The following is an 11,039-nucleotide window of genomic DNA, read 5'->3' on the forward strand; positions in this document are numbered from 1 at the left end:
CACCATCCCCTCAGGGAGCCATACCCTCCCTGTTGCTTCTTGCTCTATATATTTATAAAATCTTTATTGCTTGTCATCACTTCTTAAGCAATCTGCCTTTCATTGTAAATTAGAGATGGTCACAAATTGTCCATCAAAATGTTTTGATTTTTTCCCAAAGAAAAACAGGCTTTTGACAAAAATTAAAGAACAAGTAATTGTGTTTGTTAAAAAATGTCACAGGAAAAAAATTCATTTCCTGCCTATCTGTATTGTATATCTTGGTATAAATCAAGTCTTGCTGCAACAAAGAATTTCACTAAAGCTGGTCAAAAATTTTCCAGCAGACCATTTTTCCATTGGAAAGTGCCATTCCATTCAAATTGAAACAATGTCACTTTAGTTGTAGTTCTCTCATAACAACACAGAACTTTTTAATAGCCCAGGTACCTGATGGAATGAAGGGCACGTCAAATAGACTTCTACCCTGCCCCATTTTGCCATACCAGGGATATTCTCATGCCTCAATGTCATGTTGTTCAAAAGAAGTTCAATCTGTTATTAGAACAGTCAAAGCAGCCTATAAAACTCTAGCAAGTAAATGCTAGGAAATGTGATAGTTCCATTCTGTTCCTGTTGCAGATACTCAAAAAGCTAATTCCCATTATTTACTAATTACGTAACTAGGATTTCATTAACAAAGGAAAAAAATTGGCAGGATGAGTTCATAAAGCTTCTTCCTAACAATGGACATAATCCCTACAGCTGTAAATCATCCCTGCCAAAGATTATAGTATTTTGCAACTGCTTAGCTGCATTATGGGTTAGAGCAGAGAGTTGTCTTTCATTGAAGTATCCAGTAGAATCTAAATGCCACTGCTACAGGCAGAATATTAGAATAGATGGCCTAGTGGCCTGTTCTGGTACGGATATTGCTATATTCCTATATAACAGTTATTGTCAATCCCAAGTGTTCAAAATGCATGGAGTGGCTTAAAAATCACAAGAGTTTTTTTTTAAAACTGGGTTCTTTTTAGCCGCCTTGTGGTTTCGAGGCTTTAGGTTACATTGGGTCACATTTTCAAACTTTTCCTTGCAGCCAAAAAAGCTAAACACGTACTTAAAAAAATAAAAATAAAGCTGATATGCTCTTGTATTTACATGGCTTCAGGAGCTGGGTGGGCCTTAAGGAAAACACCAAAGCCACGAGACTGAACACAGAATCATGAGAGAGTTGGCGACTGATAATGGGGCATAATCTGATGTTGAGTTAGTGTTCAGTCCTTCATTGTTATTTCATGCAACCTGCCCCATTGTCTCCAAAGGGATTTCTTGCATAATGGCTACTCATGTGAGAAAGTGTTGCCAGATTGGGCCCCTATTTTGTGAGCCAGGAAACTCCTCTTTTCACAAACATTCTAGGCTTACTCCTGCAGTCTTTTACTCACTGGAGTAGTCCTTATTCACATGAATTCTGTCATTGAGTTTAGTACATTACTCATTGGAGGCGAGGTTTGCCGCATCAGGCCCTCGTTCTAGAGGAGAGGCTCGCTGAATCTCTTAATTCCTGTTTATTTTTGAGTGCCTACTTTATAATTACTACTTTTATTGGAACAGCTGTTCCTTTGTAATGTTTAACAAAAGCCTACCAGGTATTCTTTAGATGGTTTTAAAATCTCCAGCAGTCACCCTCCTGCCTTACATGTGAGAGCGATGCAATACAGCAGCTATGTAGACAGACAACTGGGAGAAAAAAATGTTGTGTGTGTTAGCCATGTGAAATGTGACAGAGGACTAACTATTTAACACACTTCAGAGATATAAATCTGAATCAAGAATGCAGATTCTAGGTCATACTGTATTTAGGTCATTTTAATAATTTCACTGGGAAATAATTCATGTTTTGATAGGGTAACTGAGGTCCAAATAGGTTTCTCTTTTACTTAGCTTTCTTATGTACACAAAAATGAATTCGAGTATGATTGGTAAATTCATAGATGTAATAAGCCGAATTCTTCTTGATTGCCACAGGGTAAATGCAGCTTGTCTCCAGGCAGAGGAAAGCTAAGTGACTTGCCTTACGTCACATTGCAAATGAATGAACCAAACTGCAAAGCTGCGAACAGAACCCTAGTTACCTCACTCCAGGTACAATTCCCTATCAAATAGACTATGCTGCCTCATTCTGGACACATAAAGGATGCTCTAAAGGGACATGGTCAACTTAAAATAACATCAGGTTTCAGAGTAGCAGCTGTGTTAGTCTGTATCCACAAAAAGAACAGGAGTGCTTGTGGCACCTTAGAGACTAACAAATTTATTTGAGCATAAGCTTTCGTGGGCTACAGCCCACTTCTTCGGATGCACAGTACAGTACTCTCACACTTCTTATCAACCTGTCTGTACTGGGCTATCTTGATTATCACTTCAAAAGTTTTTTTTCTCTTACTTAATTGGCCTCTCAGAGGTGGTAAGACAACTCCCACCTGTTCATGCTCTCTGTATGTGTGTGTGTATATCTCTCCTCAATATATGTTCCATTCTATGCATCCGAAGAAGTGGGCTGTAGCCCACGAAAGCTTATGCTCAAATAAATGTGTTAGTCTCTAAGGTGCCACAAGCACTCCTGTTCTTTTTAAAATAAATAACTTACATGTAGTTTTGGATACTAGACCTGCCTGTTAGTCCCTTCGCTAATTTTTGTGGATTTTCAACTACATTTTGCTCTCCCTGCTGCTATGTGAAAAATCCACACAAACAGAATAAAGTGACTGATTAGACAAGGGAAACAGTGAAATGAACTATATACATAGTAAACAACATGAAAAAAACAGAAAAATATCTTATTCTGCTGTCAGTCATAGTAACCTTAAGTGATACTTGTAACAACAGCTTAAAAAGAAGTCTGATTTTTAAGTTGACTGTGCCCCTTTAATTCCCCAAGAGGCATTGGAGGTTCTACTCTCCTTTACGTAAAGGGAAAAGTTGGAAGGCTGAGTTGTAAAAGTAGGTTCTCTCGTGGCAGCTCTTGTTTAGAAATGTTATCTGAGTACATGTCCTTGTTATGCACACTAATAAGGAGGAATAAGGGTTAATTTAGGTACAAAAGCAATACCTGTGCATTTTCCATTTATTTACATGACAAAGTGTTTCTCTGAATTTTGCCCTTTCTAGTCTATGTAGGTTCTTTTACTGTCCTCACAGCATAGCAGCTGAGCATCTTTCTGTAGTGCACTAAGCAACGCTTTGCACCATGATCGCTTTCATTAAGCTATTCTTTACATTGCCATGATGAAATCACAGCCCAGTACTTTGTATTTACTTAAGGAAAGCAGGGGGGTGGGGAGGAGATATTTGAGAATGCAAACGAGGAACAAAAAATCGGAGATCATCAGAAAGCAATAATCTGTGTACATTCACATAACCAGGGAATTCGGGGTGGGGAGTGGCAAGGGAGACTTTACCTGAGGTTGGGAGGCTTAATTAGTAGATAATGCTCTAGCTTGGCGCAAATGGGACCACATATCTGCTATCAGCCTGTAGTCCTAAATAAAATGAATCTTGATTTCAGCTCAGTGCTCCGGGAACAAAATCTGAATCGTTATTTGCCATGATTGGCACTTCTGTGCTCTGCAGACTGAAATCCTCTCTAGTGGATAGAAAGAATACTCTTTTCAACGCATAAAATTTGCCATTGACAGGGCACTGTAGGGAAGCTTTGCATTGAGGCTGCACACTGCACAGTTGAATACACACTGTTTACTGGATACATTATTTATGATGAGATTCCCTTCACACACAGAGAGGAACAAAGTCCCTCTGCTGGGTAGCAGAAACCCACGTCTAGATTTATGACCTCTAGCACCTCTGCATACCATTACAGGCCTGGTTGTACTTTTACATTGTATTCATGTCATAATATTGTGTTAATACACATGCAGTATATTAACCAGAGGTGGCATGGTTTAGTGGATAGGACACTGAACTGGATGGCAGGATACACTTATTCTATTTCTACCACTGATTTGCAGGGTAACCTTTCTGTGACTTTATTTCCCCTACACTCTTTTCCTGTCTTGTCTATTTAGAGTGTAAACTTTTTTCGGGCAATGACTAGCTCTCACTATGTGTATGTACAGCATTTAGCACAATGAAGCTGCGATCTCATCCGGGGTCACTAGGCATTGCCATAATGTATATATAATAATAAGTCCGCGCACCAAACTAGACCTACATTTTGCAGCAAGGTCTCTGAATTCTACACTACACTTGTGCGGCTGAGTGAAAATTCCCTGACAGATTCATTTCTTTGTTGAAGTGTGGTGTTTTAAATTAATTTAAAAAGAAAATGAACATGATCAGTACAGCAAACCCTGTTTAGTTTATCTAACCTCGAGACAAAACAAATTATTTATTTATCTAATAGATGCTCTAAAAACAATTCACTTATTTGTCTCTCCTTATTTGGGAGAACTATAGCGATCAGATATCTTAGAAGTAATCTTTTAGAGACGCTGAACATGCATTTCTTGCCTTCATTTTTGTTTTTAGATTTACGTGTCTTTTAGCACCGTGGTTCTCAACCAGGGGTATGTGTACCCCGGGATGTATGCAGAGGTCTTCTGGGGGTACATCAACTCCTCTACATATTTGCGTAGTTTTACAACAGGCTACATAAAGCACTATTGAAGTCAGTACAAACTAAAATTTATAGAGACAATGACTTGTTTATATTGCTCTATATACTATACACTGAAATGTAAGTACAATATTTATATTCCAATTGATTTATTTTATCATGATATGGTATAAATGAGAAAGTAAGCAATTTTTCAGTAATAGTGTGCTGTGACACTTGTATTTTTATGTCTGATTTTGTAAGCAAGTAGTTTTTAAGTGAGATGTAACTTGGGGATACTGAAAGGGGTACAGTAGTCTGGAAAGGTTGAGAGCTATTAGACTAGTGGGTAAAGGAGTGTTTGTACATCAGAGAGAGCTACCACACAAAGGCCTGTAATGCAGATGTAAGGAGCACTAGTGGAATCCCTAGAGGCTGGTTCAATGAGAATCCTTTGAGGTAGATGGAATGAGCCACCCATCTGGTCAAACCTCATGGAGAATGCTGTGTATTCTCATAGTCTGACTGTGTGGAGTAAAGGTGGGAAGACGGGGGGGGGGGGGGGGGGGGGCAGGAAGAGGCACAAGGTGGGGACAGACCCTTGGGGGTAAGGAGCAGGGCCTCAGGAGGAAGAGGAGGTTCTGGCACTCCTGCTAGTGTGTCCAGTTTTTAAATATTACAAACTTGGCAACCCTCTCTCCAGCTGCACCCTGCCAGGGGACTTCTCACAGGGAAGAAAACACTGGGATGTGCTGAGCCCTGACACCCCCGGAGCATGCAAGAAGCAACATGCAGCTCTGTGGGCCCAGTACCCATTTCCCATGAAAAGCCCCAGTATCTGCTGCCCTCCATGCAGGCTGGTTTGCAGGGCTGCAGCCAGGGAAGGCATGTCCCAGTGCTTCTGTCCCTGGTTGCTGCCTCTACAAACATGCCTTTGGCTTATTAGTACAGCTGTCAATTAATCGCAGTTAACTCACTCAATTAATGCAAAAAAATTAATTGTGATTTTAAAAATTAATCACAATCAGTTTTAATCGCACTGTTATAGAATATTGATTGACATTTATTAAAGATTTTTGAATGTTTTTCTACATTTTCATATATATTAATTTCAATTACAATACAGAATACAGTGCTCACTTTATATTTTTATTACAAATATTTGCACTATAAAAATGAGAAACAAAAGAAATAGTATTTTGCAATTCACCTCATCCACTTACTGTAGTGCAATCTCTTTATCCTGAAAGCGCAACTTAGAAATGTAGATTTTTTTTGTTACATAACTGCACTCAAAACCAAAACAATGTAAAACTTTAGAGAATACAAGTCCACTCAGTCCTACTTCTTGATTAGCCAATTGCTCAGACAAACAAGTTTGTTTACATTTGCAGGAGATAATGCTACCTGCTTCTTGTTTACAATGTCATCTGAAAGTGAGAACAGCCATTCGCATGGAACTGTTGTAGCTAGCGTTGCAAGATATTTACATGCCAGATGCACTAAAGATTTATATGTCCCTTCATGCTTCAATCACCATTCCAGAGGACATGCGTCCATGCTGATGACGGTTCTACTTGATAATGATCCAAAGCAGTACAGACTAATGCATGTTCATTTTCATCATCTGAGTCAGATGCCACCAGCAGAAGTTTGATTTTATTTTTTTGGTGGTTCAGGTTCTATAGTTTCTCTTTTAAGATTTCTGAAAGCATACTCCACACCTCGTCCCTCTCAGATTCTGGAAGGCCTTCCGATTCTTTAACCTTGGGTCGAGTGCTGTAGCTATTTTTAGAAATCTCACATTGGTACCCTCTGTGTTTTGTGAAATCTGCAGTGAAAGCGTTCTTAAAACGAACAACATGTGCTGGGTCATTATCCAAGACTGCTATAACATGAAATATATGGTAGAATTCAGGTAAAACAGAGCAGGGAACATACAATTCTCCCCCAAGGAGTTTAGTCAGAAATTTAATTAATGCATTATTTTTTTAACGAGTATCATCAGCATGGAAGCATGTCCTCTAGATTGGTGGCCGAAGCATGAAGGGGTATACAAATGTTTAGCATGTCTGGCACGTAAATACCTTGCAATGCCGGCTACAAAAGTGCCATGCGAACGCCTGTTCTCACTTTCAAGTGACATTGTAAACAAGAAGCGGGCAGCATTATCTCCTGCAAATGTAAACCAACTTGTTTGTCTGAGCAACTAGTTGAACAAGAAGTAGGACTGAGTGGACTTGTATACTCTAAAGTTTTACATTGTGTTTTATTTTTGAATGCAGTTATCTTTTGTATATAATTCTACATTTGTAAGTTGCACTTTCAGGATAAAGAGTTTGCACTACAGTACTTGTATTAGGTGAATTGAAAAATATTATTTCTTTTGTTTTTTTACAGTGCAAATATTTGTAATAAAAATAAATATAAAGTGAGCACTCTACACTTTGTATTCTGTGTTGTAATTGAAATAGATACATTTGAAAATGTAGCAAACATCCAAAAATATTTAAATAGTATTCTATTATTGTTTAACAGCACAATTAACCACACACTTTTTTTTTTAAATCATGTGATTAATAGTGATTAATTTTTTAAATCACTTGACAGCCCTACTTATTAGTAACTGCTGGGATAATAGCAACTTTTTGCTGGCAACTGAGGGGTTGCTAATAAGCAGAGTCTACTGTATTTAAACCAAGTCAAATAGCTTGAACAGTAGAGATTGAGAGAAACCCACATCAGAATGTTCCATAGTCAAAGGGCTAGGGGGGAACTGAATATCTGGGGTGAGTGCTCTAACCGCTGGGTAAAAGCTATAAGGGAGTCCACTTGTGCCGAGTTGGCATGCACCATTGCTGCTCTTGGAAGAAAAACTTAGGTGCCTGATGCAGGGAGAGGGTTCCTGGCTATTAATCGCAAGCAGAGATAGGCACCTCCTTGAAGCCCAGACGTAGGTGCCTAACTCCATGAGAGGGAGGGGGCTTAGGACACACCCCTTTCACTGGCATCTGCTGTTGGCTAGCTTAGGTGGCTCCCCCCTCAGGGTGCTGGCATTTGTGGATCCCATTTTCAGGTGTGTCTCTCCCCATTCATTGTACAGGGAGCCTAGGTGCCTAACCCAAGGTTTTCAGATTCCAATGGGTGGCTCACTGCCTAAAAGTTAGTTGCAATGCCTATGTTTAGCCGGGCTATGGTCTCTTGTAAAAAAAACAAAAACATGTTATTATAAATTGTCTCTCAGTGCTGAGTTTGTTACATTCTTGAGTGCTTTTATATATAGTTTAGTCTTGGTCTGCAGATTTCAAAATAGCTGTGTTCAGACCTCCCTCCCCCCACATAAATTATAAATTAGATTCTTAGCTCATGTTTAATGATACATTCAGATGCTTGGCACAATAGTTTAGCTCATCATGTTAGCATCACTGAGTTTATCTGACAGTAAGGACTACAAAGATTAAAAGGAGAAGCAATTGTCTTCAAGGCATGGAAACAAATTTCTACCAAGCTTACATCCCAGCACTTGTGGCCATGTTTGCTCTTAATGACTGAACAATCCTAAAGATCTCTTCCATCACTTGACATAAAGAGCATTTAATGTGATTGTGCTAGAACAGGGGCTCTCAACCTTTCCAGACTACTGTACCCCTTTCAGGAGTCTGATTTGTCTTGTGTACCCCCAAGTTACACCTCACTTAAAAACTACTTGCTTACAAAATCAGACAAAAATACAAAATGTCACAGCACACTATTACTGAAAAATTGTTGACTGTCTCATTTTTACCATGTCATTATAAAACAAATCAATTGTAATATAAATATTGTACTTACATTTCAGTGTATGGTATATAGAGCAGTATAAAGCCCACTGTCTATGAAATTTTAGTTTGTACTGACTTCACTAGTGCTTTTTATGTAGCCTGTTGTAAAACTAGGCAAATATGGAGAGGAGTCGATATACCCCCTGGAAAACCTCTGCGTACCCCTGGTTGAGAACCACGGTGCTAGTCTATCAGTCCTGATTTTAAACATTAGAAAGCTGGACAAAGAAGGAAAGATGTATAAGAGAAAATATCACAACGCCACTACATATATCCAGGCTCCACCCACACCTTGAATAGTGTGCGCTGTTCTAATCACCCCATCTCAGAAACAATATATTAGAATTGGAAAAGGTACAGAAAAGGGCAATAAAAATGATTAACGGTATAGAACAGCTTCCAGATGAGGCGAGATTAACAAGACTGGGACTTTTCAGCTTGGAAAAGAGATAACTAAGGGGGGTTAGGATAGAGGTTTATAAAAATCACAAACCGTGTGAAGAAAGGGAATAAGGATGCATTATTTACTCCTTCACATAACACAAGAACCAGGGTAACCCAATGAAATAAACAGGAAGCAGGTTTAAAACAAACAAAGGCGTTCCTTTACACAACTCACAGTCACGTGGAACTCATTGCCACGAATGTTGTGAAGGCCAAAACTATAACAAGGTTCAAAAAAGAACTACATAAATTCATGGAGGATAGGTCCATCAATGACTATTAGCCAAGATGATGAGGGATGCAACAGTATGCTCTGGATGTACCTAGCCCTGGGGTGGTCAAACTTTTTGGCCTGAGGGCCAAATCTGGGTGGGAAATTGTATGCAGCGCCATGAATGTGGGGCTAGGGGAGGGGGTTGGGGTGCAGGAGGGGGTATGATTTGCAGGAAGGGGCTCAGGGCAAGGGGTTGGGGTGCAAAATGGGATGCAGGGTGCAGCAGGGGGCTCAAGGCAGAGGGTTAGGGGCTCAGGGCAGGAGGTTGGGGTGCGGGCTCTGGCCCAGCGCTGCTCACCTTACTGCTGACCTGACTGCTCTGGCCCTGCGCCGCTCCCGGAAGTGGCCAGCATGTCCGGCAGTGGCTCCTGGGGGTGGAGCCGCCGCGCGTTGCCCTTGCCTGTGGGTACCATCAAAGCTCCCATTGGCTGTGGTTCCCCTTCCCGGCCAATGGGAGCTGTGGGGGGCGGTGTCTGCAGGCAAGGGCAGCTCATGGAGCCCTCTGCCCCCCCACCCCCACCCCCCAGGGCCACACAGAGATGGTAATCCCGTGGGTCAGATTGAAAGCCCTGATGGGCCGGATATGGCCCGCGGGGCTAGTTTGCCCTCTGGGAATGGGATTATATTTTTCCAGTTTTTAGTTAATATAAAGATAATCTGAATTTTATATAATTTAGAATGTCAAGCACAGAGATTTTGAAAGGAGGTTGCTACTGATGGTATATTAAAACGAGACAACTAATGTTGATTTTTTTCTTTTATGTCCCCTGCATCGGATTATATATAAATTCAGGATAAAATACCTCAAAACCCTGGGAAGTCTATTATTGTTGTTAAATATTTATATAGCATTACAACTTTGCCTGGACTTTTACACAGATTAAAATACCAACCACCTTGTTCTGAAGAGTTTTGTAACCTCAAACAGACAAAAAAATGCAGGAAGAACCTGGAAAAAGAATAGATGAAGGAAACAAAACTAATGGTAGTTATTGTATAGTGAGCGAGTCTCGTAAGGTCTGGTATTTTTCCATACAGGCTGCGGAAGGCCAAGAAGAAAGGAATAGGCCACAAAGGAGTGGAAGTTAATAGTGGATAATAAGGGGGAAGAAGTGAGGTCAAAGGAGGATTTGGAGAAGAAAAAAAAACTTCATCCTAATCAGCTACCTGAGCGATCATCATTTCTTGGAGCAACATTAACTCATCGGTAGCTTTTAAACCCCCTCCTCAGAAGGGGCACTACTCAAACGATGCAGTTGGCTTTCAATGGCAGCATGGCTCTGAACAGGAACAGTGGGAATTTCATGGGATGTCTGCAATTCCTGGAGCACCTAAGCCTCAATCAGGGACTCTTCTCTCCCTCCTGCCAATACAAACCCAGCACAGATGATGCCTTGGCCACTTGACATTATCCACCATGTGGAATTTTCCCACATAAAAATATGATGCAGTACCCCTCTTCTCTTTGGGCATGTCTACACAGAGACTCTTAGGAAAGTTAAGGCAAATAACTAAAATGTATGAATTTAAAGTACAGTAGTTAAAGCACATTAAATGCCTGTGTGGACACACTCATTCGGAAGTAACCTTAGTTCATTTTAGCCTTAAACGCCTTCAAAGGGTCGATCTACATGGGGATAAAGGCCCTGCAGCACAGCCGCAGCTGTCCCAGGTCAGCTGACTCAGACTTGCGGGGCTCAGAGTTTGACAGGAGCCCAAGCTCTGGGACCCCGGTGAGAGTTGAGGATCCCAAAGCTCGGACTCCAACCCAAACTCAAACGTCTACACAGCCATTTTTCAGCCCCAGAGCTTGTGGGCCGTGAGCCCGAGTCAGCTGACCTGGGCTAGCTGCCGATTTTTTATCCCCATGTAACCATACCCAAAGGAGATTAAGCTAAAGCAA

Source organism: Trachemys scripta, chromosome 6 (assembly GCF_013100865.1).
Source record: "Trachemys scripta elegans isolate TJP31775 chromosome 6, CAS_Tse_1.0, whole genome shotgun sequence".
NCBI lineage: Eukaryota > Metazoa > Chordata > Testudines > Emydidae > Trachemys > Trachemys scripta.